We start from the raw sequence: 18,977 nt of genomic DNA on the forward strand, positions 1-18,977 counted from the left end.
TAAAGCATTTGCCTGGAGTATGGGATACCCAGGTTCGAACCCTGGGTCAGGAAGATCCCCTAGAGAAGGAAATGGCAACCCACTCCAGTACTCTTGCCTGGAAAATTCCTCAGATGGACTCACCTGGTGAGCTACATTCCGTGGGGGTCGCAAAGAGTTGGATGCGACTGAGCGACTTCACTTTATTTCTGAGACAGGGAAGATAACAAATAATTGGCAGGCCCATCTATCAGTCAGAATAGACAAGTCCTTCAGAACTGAAACAGGGAAGCCAATTGGGCTGGGGCATGCTCATGCTGGAGAAAGGAGGCCCAGAAGAGTCTTAGGGGAAGGGCCAGGGTATCAAGTGAATAGCAGCTATTTATCAAAGACTGTGGAAGTATTTCATTAACAATAGTTTTGTTGTACCATCAGTCCCAGCTGTGTACAATCAGGAGATGGGGGTGTGGCTGTGGCTGTGTTTAGCACTGCGGTCAGGCCAGAGCTGCTTTGTGACCCTCTGGCCCTCTCTGGATCCAGCACTGGTTGTGGAGCTGAGTGTCTGGACTCATCCCTAGCCTGGAGGGGCAAAGCACCTCTCCCATCTCACCCCTACTAACCACAATTTGTGCCTCAACCCCCATGCCCATTCAGTGCCACCCAGCAGCCCTGCCAAAATTAGGCGCCCATCCCAGGGGTCTGGCAGGAAGAGAAGCTGACCCTGGAGAAGAGGAATATCCAGGAGCCCCTGGTCTGTCCAGCCCTTCAGGTGACCTTGCTGTCCCTGTGCAGACAGACCTCAGGCTTCCAGTGCCTCTTCCCCTCCACACAACCGGGTACAGAGTGTGAGCGGGGAACCCCTCCTCCCAGCAGCCACATGAAGTCTTGGGTGTGCCGGGTGTCGGGCCTCTCAGTTTTCTCGTCTGTAAAGTGGGGACTTCACCCATGAGGAAACTGAGGCCCAGACAGTGATGTCAGTTGCCCCAAGTCAATCAGCTGGGAAGTGGTGCTGGGTTTCAATCCTAGGCATTATGACTCCAGAACCTAACTACTTCTTCACTACAGTGCCCTTATAAGTCATAGCTTTAGCATAAATTGCAGTTCTTCAGGGGCAAGAAGAGGTGTACTAATTCATACTAAGGTGCAAGTGACTGCTGCCAGCTCTCTGAAATAGTCTATCCAAAGGGCAATGCAGGGAATTCCTTGGCGTTCAAGTGGTTAAGACTCCATGCTTCTAATGCAGGGACCGTGGGTTTCATCCCTGGTCAGAGAACTAGGTCCCACACGCTGTGTGGTGCAGCCAAAAAAATTTTTTTAAGTAAAATAAAGGGCAATACAGTTTGAGAACGTGGCTACAACAAATGGATCTGGAAGCAGGATACCATGGTGGGTAAGAGCATGACCTCTGGGGTTAATGCCTGGATTCAAAGGCCATCTGTTCTACTTCGTAGGTGTGGTCTAGTGCAAATCACTTAACCCCTCTGTGTCCACATGGTTCAAGTGTTCACATCTGTAAAATGAAGGTGATAGTACCTGCCTTCCAGGGTGGTTGTGAAGTTTAAATCCATCAATCATAGACTAGCGCCAGGGCACATAATAAGCTTTATGATCAACTTTATCATTGGGGGGAAGACTAAACCATTAGCTCCTTACAGCCACCATCCCTGGCCAACAAAATGTCCTCAGGGACACTGAATCACAGCCCCTCCGTTAAGGAAAAGTCACAAAGGACACAGTGTACCTGGCCTACCAGGCTTGTATCATTACCACACTCACCTCCTCACACTGCCTCCCAGGGATCTGTGATCTTGTTTCTCATTTATCAGCCAAATAATACTTTTTCTCATTTTTAAAAATTTTGGCTTCATATCTCAGGTTGTGGGATCTTGGTTCCCTGACCAGGGATTGAACCAGGGGAGTCAGCAATTAAAGCAGAGTTCAAACCACCGGACCTCCAGGGAAGTCCCTCTTACTTTTTAGTCTTCTTCCACCTTGCTCCCGCCATGGGCTGCTTCTGGCTTCAGAAAAGAAATCCTCCACTCTCCACGCCCCTCCCCTGTCATCATTCTGCCTTCATCCTCTTTCCCTCCTCGACTCTGCCGGAGCACTCTACTCAGAATCCCTCATCATTTAGATGTAATTTCAGACAGGTGTCCTTGAGCCCCTTGTCTAAGGCTATCACTATGGCTATCCTGTCACAATACATTTTCTCCACAGGATTTATCACACCCTGAAATTTTAGTTTATTTTCTGTCTACCCTCCCTGGTTGCTTGCGACCCTATGGGGTGTACCCATGAGGCTCCTCTGTCCGTGGAATTCTCCAGGTAAGAATAGTGGAGCGGGTTGCCATGCCCTCCTCCAGGAGATTATCCCAACCCCGGAATCCAACCTGTGCCTTTTGCGTCTCCGGCTTTGTAGACGGGTTCTTTACCACTGAGCCACCAGAGAAGGAGCCACCCGGGAAGCCCCCTGCCTTCCCCTTCTTTCAGAATATTAGCTTACTGGGCCCAGCGGTATTCCTAACGTCAGGAGCGGCGCCTGGCACCCGGTAGGTGCTGGACCAATAACAGCGCCTCCTGGTGGCCACATTCTCCCCGCATAGTAACCCTCCTCGAGGGTGAAGGGACGTGAAGCCTTAGCGCCCCCTCGTGGCTACGCGACTTGTTTTAAAGTTGTGGTTTTTTTTTTTTTTTAGTTCCTCAGTCTTGTCCGACTCTTTGCGACCCCATGGACTGTAGCCTACCATGGGATTTTCCAGGCAAGAGTACTGGAGTGGGTTGCCATTCCCTTCACCAGAGGATCTGACTTGTTTTAAACTACACCCCAAAGGTCAGTTACTCCAGGGAGCTCAGTCATTCAGTTCATTCGCTCAGTCATGTCCGACTCTTTGCGACCCCGTGAACCGCAGTACGCCAGGCCTCCCTGTCCATCACCAACTCCCAGAGTTCACCCAAACCAGGGGGCTCAGCCGGCATTAATTAAGAGCTGGCTCCAGAGATTGCTACTGCAAAGCACTCGCCCATCTTTGATCAACACCAGAGGCTTTGCTAATAGAATGATAAATATTAGAAATGGGATCACGTTGATGATATGATTGTTAATTGGCTAAAATGTTTTAGAAGTACTACTCGCCTTTACAATAAAGAGGGCAGGAAGGCTATTCACAAAAGGTGTATCATGGTTGATACAAGATAAGCCTACAAGAATCAATGTCATTTCACTAATACTAACATAACCAATAAAACATTATTTTAAAAATGTGTTCCCGGAAATCCGGCACCAAAAAGCAAAACAAACTTGTTCAGCTCTCAGTAGCTACAAAAACTATAGTTTATTTAACACCTTAAAGATACATAAGTCCTTGAAGGAAAAAGCATCAATATGCCAATAAAGGATACAGAAGATAATGTGGAAAAAAATGAGACTATCCATGCCTTTGCGTAAGATATCTTAGTATTATCCACATGTCAGTTCTCTCCAAATTAGTCAATAAATTCAAAGCAACTTCAATCAGAATTCTGGATGGATTTTTTGAGGTACTTGATAAAACCTATTCTAAAATTTGTGTGGAGGAATGCATGCACGCGTGCTGAGTCGCTTCAGTCGTGTCCGACTCTTCGACGCTATGGACTGTAGCTTGCCATGCTCCTTTGTCCATGGGATTTCTCAGGCAAGAATACTGGAGTTGGTTGCCATGCCCTCCTCCAGAGGATCCTCCCAACCCAGGGATGGAATCATGTATCTTATGTCTCCTTCATTGGCAGGCAGGTTCTTTACCACTAGCGCCACCTGGGAAGCCGTATGGAGGAATAACGAAGTCAGCATTAGAGAGGAAAGAGAAGAGGGCTTGCTCTACCAAATATTAGCCACATTGCAAAACCATAGTAATGAAAACTCGGGGGATTTCTCTGGTGGTCCAGTGACTGGGACTCCATGCTTCCATTGCAGGGGACTTGGGTTTGATCCCTGGTCAGGTAAATAGGATCCCACATGTCAACAGGTGCGGCCAAAAATAAATAAAACCATGGCATTGATGCAGCAACAGATGAATACAGCCAAGAAACAGAAGAGACTCACAGACAGGACCACCAGACTCCTCTGTCCATGGGACTTCCAGGCGAGACTTCTGGAGGAGGTTGCCATTTTTTACTCCAGTATTTGTCTGTTTTCATGATTTTGCTTGACTCAGGCAGTAAAACACATCTAGTCCTTGTTATTCCACCTTGGTCAGAGCCAGAAATCTCCATGAAACTTCAAAACATACGTTTCTTGTCTGTCTCCTCTTGTAAGCAGATAGGGTAGAGGGTTCCTGGAGAAAAAGAACGAGGCATGGCTTTCCTGACACAGGAGAAGCCATTTAAAAAACAAATTCATTCATTTATTTAGTTAATTTTGGTTTTGCTGGGTCTTCGTTGCTGCGTGGGCTTTTTTTATAGTTGCAGCAAGTAAGGGCTCCTTTCTGGTTGCGGTGCTCGGGCTTCTCATTTCGCTGACTTCTCTTGTTGTGGAGCAGGGCTCTAGGGTGTGTGGACTCAGGAGGTGAGGCTCCCAGGCTCTAGAGCATAAGCTCAATAGTGTGGTGCACACACAGGCTTAGTTGCTTCTCAGCATGTGTGATCCTCCCGGACCACGGATTGAACCCTTGTCTTTTGCGCTGGCAGGTAGATTCTTTACCACTGAGCCACCATGGAAACCTGAGAATCCATTTTTGACCTGAGAAGTCATTTTGTGATCTGAGCCCAGCCACAAGGCTTGCCCTTGAATAGTTCTCAGTAATCAGTGAACTAAAGGGAATAAAAGAATGCAGAAACAAAGGAGGGTTAGCATGCAAGACAAATAACAATAGTAAAGATAATGAATCCGTGGTAAAGATACAGTTCTATTTCAGTGGTAAAGATTAGCCTGAAGTGCTCAACCACCAGATCAGAACCTCAGCGATGATGACATTGACCTTTTCTGACCCTTGTAACTTTAATCAACTAAAGCTTGGGCTCTGTTGGCCACCCAAACCCCTTCATGAGTATGCATGCACCCTTAGCTTAAAACTTTCCCAGTTTTACTGTTTGAGGAGGCACTGTCTTGGGAGAGATCCCTGGTGTTCTCCTTACTTACTGCTGTTCAGTTCAGTTCAGTCGCTCAGTCATGTCCAACTCTTTGCAACCCCATGGACCGCAGCACGCCAGACGTCCCTGTCCATCACAAACTCCCAAAGTTTACTCAAACTCATGTCCATTGAGTCAGTGATGCTATCCAACCATCTCATCCTCTGTCGTCCCCTTCTCCTCCCGCCTTCAATCTTTCCCAGCATCAGGGTCTTTTCAAACGAGTCAGCTCTTTGAATCAGGTGGCCAAAGTATTGGAGTTTCAGCTTTGACATCAGTCCTTCCAATATTCAGGACTGATTTCCTTTAGGATTGACTGGTTGGATCTCCTTGCAGTCCAAGGGACTCTCAAGAGTCTTCTCCAGCACCACAGTTCAAAAGCATCAATTCTTCAGTGCTCAGCTTTCTTTATAGTCCAACTCTCATATCCATACACGACTACTGTATGTAGCCTTGACTAGATGGACCTTTGTTGGCAAAGTAACGTCTCTGCTTTTTAATATGCTGTCTAGGTTGGTCATAACCTTTCTCCCAAGGCATAAGTGTCTTCTAATTTCATGGCTGCAGTCACCATCTGCAGTGATTTTGGAGCCCCCCAAAATAAAGTCTGCCACTGTTCCCACTGTTTCCCCATCTATTTGCCATGAAGTGATGGGACCAGATACCATGATCTTAGTTTTCTGAATGTTGAGTTTTAAGCCAACTTTTTCACTCTTCTCTTTCACTTTCATCAAGAGGCTCTTTAGTCCTTCTTTGCTTTCTGCCATAAGGGCAGTGTCATCTGCATATCTGAGGTTATTGATATTTCTCCCAGTGATCTTGATTCCAATTTGTGCTTTATCCAGCCCAGCGTTTCTCATGATGTACTCTGCATGTAAGTTAAATAAGCAGGGTGACAATATACCTTGTCGTACTCCTTGACGTACTCCTTTTCCTATTTGGAACCAGTCTGTTGTTTCATGTCCAGTTCTAACTATTGCTTCCTGACCTGCATATAGGTTTCTCAAGAGGCAGGTCAGGTGGTCTGGTATTCCCATCTCTTTAAGAATTTTCCAGAGTTTGTTGTGGTCCACACAGTCAAAGATTTTGGCATAGTCAATAAAGCAGAAATAGATGTTTTTCTGGAACTCTCTTGCTTTTTCTATGATCCAGTGGATGTTGGCAATTTGATTTCTGGTTCCTCTGCCTTTTCTAAATCCAGCTTGAACATCTGGAAGTTCACGGTTCATGTACTATTGAAGCCTGGCTTGGAGAATTTTGAGCATTACTTTCTTAGCGTGTGAGATGAGTGCAATTGTGCAGTAGTTTGAGCTTTCTTTGGCATTGCCTTTCTTTGGGACTGGATGAAAGTGATCATAACCCTTCCTTTTCCCTTGCTCTGGCTTAGTCCTGTCTTTTGGCTCAACGCCCACCAAGAGGCGAACGCAGTTTTTCAGGTAACATCTGTCAGCTAAAGACTGCCAGCAACTGAGTGACAGCAAGGGTACTTGCCATCCTGCTGTGCTGCTGCAGCTACTGACCCTGGGAGCTCAGGGTGCAGAGTGAGATACTCTGTGCCCCGGGGACACTGGTGGAACAGGTCTTTAGATAGTTAGATATTCTCAGGGACTGATTGCATGATCCTAATCCTTGTTATTGTTGTTTAATCACTCAGACCTGTCCAACTTTTTGGGACCCCATTGTCCATAGCCCATCAGGCTCCTCTGTCCATGGGATTCCCCAGGCAAGGATACTGAAGTGGGTTGCCACTTCTTTCTCCAGGGGATATGATATTTCCAACTTAGGGATCAAACCTGTGTCTCCTGCATTGGCAGGCAGATTCGCTACCACTGAGCTACCAGGGAAACCTTTATATCTAGAAAAGCACTAAATCCCTTCATGGTGACTCATGACCAGCAGAAAAACTTTTGTAAAAAGTAAGCACTTGATTTCATTGAACTCCCCCTTTACCGAAGTCTTATATATTGACCTCCCCCTACTCCCTCTTTGGAGCAGTCTCTCAGAGCTATCTGAAGTGCTGTCTCCTGGGCTGCAGGCCTCATTTTGCCCCAAATAAAACTTAAATTGCAACTCTCATGTTGTGCATCTTTTTAGTCGACAATTCCTCTCATATATCAGCTCCAGGAGAGCAGGGATTTTTGTCTGCTTTCTTTCTTTCATTTCCTGCAGGGCTCTTCATCCTTAACACAGCATCTGACACAGGATAGGTACTTGTTAAACTTTTTTTTTGGGCACAGTATTTGTTAATCATTTATTTATCTAGAGAAACTATTCCTTAGCCCAGATATTCATAGTTCATAGGCAAGTGGCAAACTTCCATGGAACACAACCCAAAGAAATTCTTTCTATTCCAAAATCACATTGCACTCTGAAAGATACCAGTTTTCCTGATCTCCTCAACAGCTTTTATGGAGTTATAATTTTTGCAGAAATCTGCATATATCTTCTTTCCTTATTCAATCACATCAAACTTATAGAAAGTTGCAGCTCCCAAGGAGACAGTGAATAATCCAAGGATATGAAATCACAGATATTGGCCAGAAGGCCACACATCTGAGGTTTTGTCAAAGAACTGGAAGCCATGGTAGTTTTTCTCCTTGACAACTCAACAACAACATCCTTCCAGACAGATGGAGAAATGGACCTGGGTAAATATTTATAGAAGAGATGATTAAATGGATGAAGTGGGTCTTATTATGATTCCATTTTACAGATGAGGAAATTGGAGCACAGTGAGGGCCAGTCATTTGTAAAGAGAGTCAAACTCAAGCAATGTGACTCCTGAGCCCAAACTCTTAACCACGAGGCAGCTGCCACTCTACTAAACAGGGACTGGGCTGTCTCTCTGACTTTTTTCTAAGACCCGCTTCCTCCCTGTAGCAAGGAATGCAGTCTCCCATGACTGAACATTCTCATACTCCCAACATGGGCGTGGTGATGGACACGCGGTGAAAGTGAAAGTGTTAGTTGCTCAGTTGTCTGATTCTCTGCAACTCCATGGCCTGTAGCCCCCAGACTCCTCTGTTCATGGAGTTCTCCGGGCAGGAATACTGGAGTGGGTTGCGTTCCCTTCTCCAGGGGATCTCCTCAACCTAAGGATCAAACCCACGTCTCCTGCATCCTGAACGCATTCGGGTGCGTTCTTGATCGTCTGTGCCACCAGGGAAGCCCAACATGGGCACATAGTTGGCACTCATTTGCTGAATCAATGCGTGAATGGATACATAAAAGACCTGAAGACACTTAGACTGTGTCCATCAGGAGTTTTTGGTTGCAAGCCACAGACTTCATGGTGGACCTGAACTAAAGACCTCTCTACTTAGGTCCACTGTGAAAAATCGCAGGGAACAGCCCTGATTGGTGAAGCAGGGTCCTGTCCTGTCTCTGAACCAATCACTGTGACCAGGGGGCATTTCTTTGTTTTTTTAAGTTGAAGTATAGTTGATTTACAATGTTGTGTTAATGTCTGTTGTACAGCAAAGTGATTTATATATATATATATATATATATATATATATAAAACTTTAAAATGTGTTTTCATTATGGTTTACCACAGGATATTGAATATAGTTCCCTGTGCTATACAGTAGGACTTTGTTGTTTAGCCACTCTATATATAATAGTTTGCATCTGCTGATCTCAAACTCCCACTCCACCCATCCCTCCCCTCTCCATTGGCAACCACAAGTCTACTCTCCATGTCTGAGAGTCTAAAAAAACAGGATCTTTCTTAAGGGTTAGCTATGTGGTCAGGTCAGAGACCCCCCAAAGACTGAATGCTAAGCAGACACCCTCATAGGGCACTTTCCCATGGGAATAAATATAGCAATTGGCTGTAAGTTCAGGTTACATGCTGAACGTGTAAGTGCCCAAGCAGGGGCCACAACTTAAGAAAGCAGCTGGAATGAGAAAACAGATTGACTTGGGTGGCTGTGATATACACAGTCTGCTGGCAGCTTGCATCGACTGTCATGGTAATGAAATCATCGTAAAGGACCGGGGTGCCCAATGAGGAATTCACCGGAGACCCCACAGAACCGATGATGCTTGTACAGCTGCACTCCTGGTCCTGTGTGTGGGCCTCTAAGTGTACCACTGGCTTGAGGCGGACTTGGCTGTATCAGTCATGACCCCAAGAGGAAACACAAGGCAAAGCAGATAAAGATAACGTGAGTAAGATAACTTCTCATAGAGAAGCTGTTTACAGAATGGCGGGGAAATCACTCTTGATCTTGTGTCAGTGGAGGGGGCCCAAAAAGGGGCTCTTGTCTAACCCTCGAAGATGAATTGTCTGAGGAGACACACCTGCTGGCAAAGCAAAGCACTTTACTGGGGAGAGGCACCCGGGTGGAGCACAGCAGGGCGAGGGGACCCGGGAGGACTGCCGGCCACTAGAGTAGCAGGATCCGGTTTCGTGGTGATGGGTTAGTTTCCAGGTTGTCTCTGGCCAATCATTTTGACTCGAGGTCCTTCCTGGTGGTACAAACATGGCTCAGCCAAGATGGACACCAGTGAGGAGGATTCTGGGAGGTGGTAGGGCATGTGTCTCCTTTTGACCTTTCCCGAATTCTTCCAGTTGGTGGTGGCTTGTTAGTTCCTTGTTCTTTACTAGGACCTCCTGCCATAAAACGCATGCAAGTGGTTAGTATGGTTCTTGGCCAGAGTGGGCAGTTTCAGTCACTGTTTCCCCTAACAGTACCCACCCGCCTCACCCCTGCCCCATGCATGAGGGCTTCTGGGCCTCTACATTCCCTCTACCACCTGACATGATCCAGCTTTCTGATTTTTGTCTGTCTAGTAGGTGCTATAAAGAAGGCTGAGCATTAAGAATTGATGCTTTCAAATTGTGGTACTGGAGAAGACTCTTGAGAGTCCCTTGGAGAGCAAGGAGATCAAACCAGTCGATCCTAAAGGAAATCAATCCTGAATATTTACTGGCAGTACTGATGCTGAAGCTCCAATACTTTGGCACCTGAGGCGAAGAGCCAACTCATTGGAAAAGACCTTGATGCTGGGAAAGATTGAGGGCAGGAGGAGAAGGGGATGACAGAGAATGAGATGTTTGGATGGCATCACTGATTCAATGGACATGAATTTGAGCAAACTCCGGGAGATGGTGGAGGACAGGGGAGCCTAGTGTGCTTCAGTCCATGGGCTCACAAAGAGTCAGATACAACTTAGTGACTGAACAACAACAACTACGTACTAAGTGATCTCTCATTGTTTTTTTCCCCCCATTTTTATTATGAAAAATTTTCAAATGTATAGAAAAATTGGAAGGAATTTGAACACTCATACCCCAGTTGTTTTTAACTTCCATTTTTCTGAGTACTAACAGTTTTGAAAACATTTTCTTATGCTTGACAGGTTTTTGGGTCTTCTGACATTTAACTGCTCACATCCTTTGCTTGCTCAGATATTTTTTTTGCGGGGGAAGTGGCTGTCTTGTTCATTTTTAAGGGTTCCTTGAATATTCTTATCATTAATCTTTTGTCAGTTTCAGATATGGTACTTTTCACTTACCTGTCTATTTTGTTCATAATTCCTTCACTAAACAGAATTCTTAATTTTATTTACTTATTTTGGCAATTTCCAAGCATCGAAGGTAGAGAGAATAGCATGACCCCTTATTTAGCTGTTATTCAGCCCCAAGAATGATCAATGCACAGTGATTTGTATTTTAATTATCTTCCTTACCCTTTTTATTTTTTAAGCTGAAACACTTTATTTTCCACAATTTCAAAAATACAGAAAAGTTGAAGTAATTGTTCAGGGAATACCCACACACCCATCAGCTGGACTCTACCATTAGCATTTTTTATAGAAAACATTTATCTTTATTTGACTGCAGGAGGTCTTAGTTGCAGCAGGCGAACTCCTAGAGCATGTGGGATCTAATTCCCTGACCAGGGATGGAATCCAGGCCCCCTCATTAGGAACGCAGAGTCTTGGCCACTGCACCACGAGGGAAGTCTTAATCAAAAACATTCTAATCTACTGGCACTAACACTCATTTTTTCCCTCTATCCATCCACCCATCACATTTTTGAATACGTTTCAAAGCTCCACCTTCTTCCTCTAAACTTTTCAGCAAGCATATTAGTTGAATTGTATCCCCTCAAAAAAGATACTTGAAGTTCTGACTCCCGCACTGTAGAGTGTGACCTTATTTCCAAATAATAAGATGCAGATAGGGAATTCCCTGGTGGTCAGTGGCTAGGGCTCTGAGCTCTTACTGCCAAGGGCCCGGGCTTGATCCCTGGTCAAGGAACTAAGATCCCCCAAGCCTTGTGGCATGGCAAAAAAAGATGCATATGTCAGGCGAGTGTATGCGTCTCAGTTCTTGTCTTGTCACAACAATGATTTGGAGCAATGGACATTAAAGCCCTCAGCGCGTCACAGCTCTCGGGTCTTGAACAAACCGTGTCATAGCTCTTAGACCAATCAGTGTTACAGCTCTATTTTATTTAGAAGACAGCAGGAGATTCCATCCTCGAAGAAGAGAGTGGAGGAGCACACGGGCACTCGAGGGCGGGAGGCAGGGGCGGGGTAGGGACGGGGTGGGTGGGGTGGGAGAGAGCATGCTTGGCTCCTCCTTTTATATGTTTTCTTCCCCCTGGGCCTAGCCTATGCAAATTGGGCTCAGCCAGGATTGCTGTTCTACCTGAAGTTCTCACTCTGGTCCTCTGACCTTCCTTTGTCCTATTTTCGTGGGCTTTTCCCTTCCTTGTCTTTTAGCCACTGCCGTTTTGGACTCCTTTCCCCAATTCTAACTGCCTAACATACATAGTTAGTTAAGGGAAAGTCATGCTAGAAGGTTCTAACCCAGTATGACTTGTGCTCTTGTAAGAAGACAGCCACATGCAGACACAGAGTCACAGAAAGAGGCCATGTGAAGACAGAGGCAAAGATCAGAATGGTGCAGTCACAAACCAAGAAACTCCTGGGATGCCCAGAAGCTTGGAAGAGGCAAGGAAAGAGCCTCTCCTAGAAGCTTTGAGAGAGCATGGTCAGGCAGACACCTTGATTTCAGACTTCTGGCCTCCAGAACCATGAGAGAATAAATTTCCGTTGTCTTTAAGACCCCCAGTTTGTGGTACTTTGTTATGGCCGCTCTAGGAAGCTAATACACATACAATTACCTAGCTTCAAGATTTATTTACTTAAAAAAAAAACCTATTTATGTAGTTTTTATTGTTCTGGGTCTTCATTTGCTATGCTTGGGCTTATCTCTAGTTGCAGGGAGTGGGGGCTACTCTTTAGCTGCAACACGCAGGCTTCTCATTGCAGTGGCTTCTCTTGTTGTGGAGCACAGGCTCTAGGGCATGTGGGTTTCATTAGTTGTGGCTCCCGGGCTCTAGAGAATAGGCTCAGTAGTTGTGGCACACACACAGGCTTAGTTGCTCTACAACATACGAGATCTTTCTGGACTGGGGACCGAACCTGTGTCTCCCTCATTGGCAGGCGGATTCCTCACCACAGAGCTACCAGGGAAGCTGGTAGCTTTTACCAAATTTTACCTAAATCTGTACACAAAGAAATTCAAAATCTTAAGTGTGCTCTTGATGGGTTTTTGACAAATGCTTGTACCTGTGTAATCCCAATCTTTGATAAGAAATAGAACACACACCTTGGAAAAGCCCCTGATGTTGGGAAAGATTGAAGGCAGGAGGAGAAGGGGACGACAGAGGATGAGATGGTTGGATGGCATCACCGACTCAATGGACATGAGTTTGAGCAAGCTCCGGAGTTGGTGATGGACAGGGAGGCTGGGTATGCTGCAATCCATGGGGTCGCAAACAGTCGGACACGACTGACTGACTGAACTGAACTGAACTGAGAACACACACACATGCAAAGAAACAGGACATCACCATCATTCAAGAAAATGACCTCACTCTCCTTTAGCTATAATACGTTAAAACAAACCCTAATTTTAAGCTTACACACACAATAAGCCAACCCTAGCTGTAACGTTCTATCTCAAATATTTCACCATCTATCTCAAATCAGTAATAATGTAACAAAAATCATAACCACAATGCCTGTATCATGCAAAAAATGAACAATATTTCCTAATATCTTATAATACACAGCCTATGTTCAAATATCCCAGTTATCTTGGAAGTGTCTTTTTAAGTTGGTTTGTTCAAACCAGGATCTATGCAAGATCCACACATTGTGGGTTTTTTTTTTTTTAATAAAATTTTTAGGAGTATAGTTGCTTTACAGAGTTAGGTTAGTTTCTGCTGTACAGCAAAGTGAATCAGGTGTACATACACATATATCCTCTCTTTCCTGTATTTCCTTCCCATCTAGGCTTCCCTGGTGGCTCAGAGGTTAAAACATCTGCCTCCAATGCGGGAGACCCGGGTTCTATCCCTGGGTTGGGAAGATCCCCTGGAGAAGGAAATGGCAATCCACTCCAGTATTCTTGCCTGGAGAATCCCATGGATGGAGAAGCCTAGTAGGTTACAGTCCACGGGGTCGCAAAGAGTCAGACTGAGCGACTTCACCTCACCTGACCTCACCTTCCCATTTAGGTCACAAAAGAGCCCCAAGTAGAGTTTCCTGTGTTATACAGTAGATTCTCCTTCGTTATACAGTAGATTCTCCTTCGTTATCTATTTTATGCATAGTAGTATATGTTGTAGTGGTGGTTGAGTCACTAAGTTGTGTCTGACTCTTGAGACCCCATAGACTGTAGCCCGCCAGGCTCCTCTGTCCATCGGATTCTCCAGGCGAGAATACTGGAGTGGGTTGCCAAGACGGTCAACCCCAATCTCTCAATTCATTCCACCCTCCCCACTCTTGGTATCCATATGTTTGTTCTCTTATACACGTTGTATTTTTAAAACTTATTTTATGGACTTCTCTGGTGGTCCAGTGGTTAAGAATATGCCTTCTAATGCAGAGGATGCCAGTTCAACCCCTGGATCTAGGAACTAAGATCCCACATGCCATGGGGCAACAAAGCCCATGAGCTGCAACTAAGGCCCAAGGCTGCCAAGTATATAAATATAAGAAAAATAAATAAAATAGAATTACTGTATTAAGTAATTTATTTTGACTGCACTGAGTCTTCATTGCTGCAGGCGGGCTTTCTCTAGGCGCTGCGAGTGGAGGCTACGCTCTAGTCGCGGTGCTCAGGCTTCTCACTGCGGTGGTTTCTCTTGCGGAGCACAGGCTCTAGAGCACTCCAGCTTCAGTAGTTACAGCGTATGGGCTTAGTTGCCCTGTGGCATGTGGAACTGTCCCCGACCAGGGATCGAACCTGTGTCCGCTGCATTGACAGGCAGATTCTTAACCACTGGACCACTAGCAAACTCCCACATTGTGTTTTTAATCTACAGGGATTCTTAACCTGGGGTCCTGGGACCTCCAAGGGGTCCAGAGTTCTATCATTGTTGGTGGGAAAATTTTGAAATGTCTGTTTTCACAAACCTCTAACTAAAATTTGATATTTTTGTCAATTATGAACATTGGCAACAAATCAGTACTATTGCCAAAACCTGTGACTTCATCACTCGCATAAATCACAGCTGTTTTACAGCACATAATTGTTGTAGATATCCTGAAACATTGGTTACACTCATCAGTGCTTGAAATTATGGTAGTTACTGGATCTGCGTGCTAAGGCGCTTCAGTTGTGTCCAGCTCTTTGCGACTCCATGGACTGTAGCCCGCCAGGCTGCTCTGTCCATGGGATTCTCCAGGCAAGAACACTGGAGAGGGTTGATATGCTCTTCCCTAGGGGATCTTCCCAACCCAGGGACCAAACCCGCGTCTCTTACATCTGTCTCCTGCATTGGCAGGTAGGCTCTTTACCACTAGTGCCGCTGGGAAGCCCCACTGGGTCTGCAGCCAGATCTTATTCTTTGAAAGAAGAAAGTGAAAGTTGTTCAGCTGTGTCCAACTCTTTCCAACCCTATGGACTATACAGTCCAGGAAATTCTCCAGGCCATAATACTGGAATGGGCAGCCTTTTCCTTCTCCAGGGATCTTCCCAACTCAGGGATTGAACCCAGGTCTCCCCCATTACAGGCAGATTCTTTACCAGCTGAGCCACCAGGGAAGCCCAGGAATACTGGACTGGGTAGCCTATCCCTTCTCCAGTAGATCTTCCGGACCCAGGAATCAATCCAGGGTCTCCTGCATTGCAGGCAGATTCTTTACCAACTGAGTTATCAGGTTATTCTTTACTGTATTAATAAAGAAGCACAAATATCACAATTACTTTTTAAACTGTAAATCAATACAAAAAGTTTCCTTCGTAACTTTGTGGATGTTATACCTTTGTAAACTTGATTCTCAAAAGGGCCTTATGGGCTTTGCGAGATGTTGAGGTCCATACGGATCCCCCTGCATTCAAAAGCTTAATGACACTCCCTAATAGGCCCTTTTCTTTAAAGCAAATTATTTGTTGAAAAACCCTGGTCGTGTGACTTTGGTGCTCTTCTCTCCCTGGAGAGCTCATCCAGTCTCTTTATGCATGCAAATTTCTCTTTAACCCAACCTCCAGACTTACCCAGCAGCCCCCCTTAGTTGCTTGACATCCAATTCAGACTCAAGGGTTCTGCTTCCAAAGCTGAGCTCCTGGGTTCTCCCAAACCTGCCCCTCCCGCTCCAGCCCCATCCCGAGGATGGCACCTCCACCCCTCCAGCTGCTCAGGCCACTCACCTCGGAGTCCTCCCTGCCATTCCAAAGAGTCTTTCCCTCTTTCTCCATAAATCGTTGCTGCTGCTGTTGTTTAGTTGATAAGTCATGTCCAACTCTTTATGACCCCATGGAATGCAGCCCACCGGGCTCCTCTGTCCATGGGATTTCCCAGGCAAGAATACTGGAGTGGGTTGCCATTTCCTTTCTCCAGGGGAATCTTCCCGACTCAGGGATAGAATTTGCATCTCCTGCTGGGCAGGGAGATTCTTTACCATTGAGCCACTTGGGAATCCCCCTCCATACATTATCCATCTACAAATTCCACCCACTCTGCTGTAGTAGGCGGAATAATGGTACCCCAAAGCAACTGGTTCTAGTCCCTTATAAGGAAAAAGAGTGTGTGATGAAGTTAGGGATCTGAGATGGGAAGATTATCCTGGACTGTCCAGGTGGGCCCTAAACAGCATCACTTGTAAGTGTCCTTATAGGCAGAAGCAGAGAGAGAGAAGCACACACAGAGGAGGAGGCGATGTGAAGATGGAGGCTTTAAGACTGGAGCGGTAAGGCCACAAGCCAAGTAGCGTCAGCAGACACCGGAAGCTGGAAGAGGTACGGAAGGATGCTCCCTGGGGGTCTCCAAGGGAGTGTGGCCCTGCCCTCCCCTTGTTTTCAGCTCAGTGATACCAATTTCTGACTTCTGGCCCCCAGAACCCTGAAAGCATAAATCTCTGTTGCTGGGACCTACCTTGTGGTACCAGTGGATAAGAATCCTCCTGGCAATGCAGGGGACACAGGTTCGAATCTTGGTCTGGGAAGATGAAGCCCATAGGCCCCAGAGCTCATACTTCGCAACCAGAGAAGCCACCGTGACAAGAAGCCCATGCATCAAAACGAAGAGTAGCCCCCCTCTCATCCCAACTAGAGACGAAGACCCAGCACAGCCAGAAATAAAGACATAAATAAAATTATTTTAAAAAAAATAGATTCCTATTGTTTTAAGCTGCCAAGTTCGTGGTCATTTGTTCCAGCAGCTGCATTCTGCTGCCTCTCATCACCTTGTCACCCCTACACTGGCCCCATCCTCCCACCCAAGCCATCGAAGCCCCCTCCCAGGTCTCCCACCTCCTACCTTGTCCCGTGTCTGTCCCACACTTGCAGCCGTGGGGATCTATCTAAAACAGAAGGAGATCATGCTGAAAACCCTCCACTGGCTTCCCCCTAGCCTCAGAATCAAACCCAAACCCCTTACCCTAGGTTTTGTGGTGCTCTCTGATATGGCCTCACCTTATCCCCTGTCTCAGGATTGTTGTGAGGGTCACATGAGTGTGCCCACTAGCACGGTAACCAGTAGAGGTGAGAGTGCTCCTCAAGGGGCTTCCCTGGGGGTCCCTGCTAAAGAATCCACCTTGCAATGTAGGGGACACGAGTTCAATCCCTGGTCTGGGAACTAAGATCCCACATGCCCCAACTACTGAGCCCGTGTGCCACAAAGGAACAACTAAGACCCAACACCACAAAATAAATAAATAAATTTAAAACTGCCCATTAGGGCCGCACAGAGGGTGCTTTGGGTCAGCACACATGAGACCAAAGTCCAGATTTCATGATTTCTTTGTGATCTCTATTTGGAGACCACATTTCTCTAGGCCGTTGAGAAATGTATTTTATGCATGTAAAACCCTCAGCCTGGGGATGGCACTCAGGAGGTATGCAGGCACAGGAGCTGGTATTGTGAGGATCACAAACAATATTTATTGTGTGCTAAAATGTGCCAGCCACTAAGGGCTTTCTCTCTTCTTCCTGCTCAGTTGCTTTTGTGTTTACATTTGAGTCTTTGAGATTCCGCGGACGGTAGCCCGCCAGGCTCCTCTGTCCATGGGGATTCTCCAGGCAAGAACACTGGAGTGGACTGCCATGCCCTCCTTCAGAGGATCTTCCCAACCCAGAGATCGAACCCAGATCTCGGGAAGCCCATGAATTCTACAGTGGGTAGCCTATCCCTTCTCCAAGGAGTCTTCCCAACCCAGGAATTGAACCGGGGTCTCCCATTGCAGGCCGATTCTTTACCAGCTGAGTTGTCAGGGAAGGGAAGCCCACTCAGTTGCTTAGTCATATCCAACTTTTTGCAACCCTATGGACTGTAGCCCACCAGGCTCCTCTGTCCATGAGATTTTCCAGGCAAGAATACTGGAGTGGGTTGTCATCTCCTCCAGGGGATCTTCCTGACCCAGGGATCAAACCAGAGTCTCCTGCATTGTAGGCAGTGTTTTTACCGCTGAACCATGGTGGAAGGCCCAATGGAATATTACTTAGTCATGAAAAGGAAGGAAATTGGTTCATTTGTAGAGACGTGGATGGACTTAGAGTCTGTCATACAGAGTGAAGTCAGAAAGTGAAAAAGAATACTGTACATTAACACATATATGTGGAAGCTAGAAAAATGGTATCGATGATCTTATTTGCAAAACAGAAGTACAGACACAGATATAGAGAATGGACATATAGACACCAAGGCGGGGAAGGAGGGTGAGACGAATTGGGAAATTGGGATTGACCTATACTCGCTGCTATGTATGAAATGGATAACTAATGGGAACCTGGACAGCACAGGGAACTCTACTCAGGGCTCTGTGGTGACCTACATGGGAAGGAAACCCAAACAAAGAGGGGCCAAAGGTATCAACGTAGCTGATTCATTTTGTTGTACAGTAGAAACTAACATATTGTAAAGCAACTATATTCCAATAAAAATGAATTTAAAAAGTCCCAGACCTTCCTGCCATGATGAGTGGGGTCTTTTGATAAGGGTGTTGTCTCTCTGAGCCCAGATTGTCTTGTCTGACTCTGAGTTAAGAGTCCTGCTTCCAAAGTGTGGTCTGTGTGACAGCAATATTAGACCCGTAAAAGGCTCGGGACAGGTCTTGATACACAGGAGGAGCTAACTAATGGGGCCTTGCGTATTGCTTCTCAGTTGTTCATTGGGTGCCCTGGATCTCCATTGTTGCCGTGGGCTTTCTCTAGCTGCAGTGTGAGGGACTCTCATTTCGGTGGTTTCTTCTGTTGCAGAGCGTGGGCCCGTGGGCCCGTGGGCTTCAGTAAGTTGTGGTTCTCATTAGCTGAGCTGCTCCGTGGCATGTGGAATCTTCCTGGACCAGGGATGGAGCCCGTGTCCCCAGCATTGGTGGACGGATTCTTATCCACTTCGCCACCAGGGAAGTCCTGTATTGTGGTTATT

At 46.2% G+C, this 18,977-nt stretch overlaps 1 pseudogene; it reads right to left on the bottom strand.

The window, feature by feature from the left end:
* Window positions 1-7,438: 7,438 nt before the first annotated feature.
* Window positions 7,439-7,665, bottom strand: LOC120873296 (annotated as a pseudogene).
* Window positions 7,666-18,977: the final 11,312 nt, after the last annotated feature.

This window comes from Oryx dammah, unplaced genomic scaffold (assembly GCF_014754425.2).
Source record: "Oryx dammah isolate SB20612 unplaced genomic scaffold, SCBI_Odam_1.1 HiC_scaffold_13, whole genome shotgun sequence".
NCBI lineage: Eukaryota > Metazoa > Chordata > Mammalia > Artiodactyla > Bovidae > Oryx > Oryx dammah.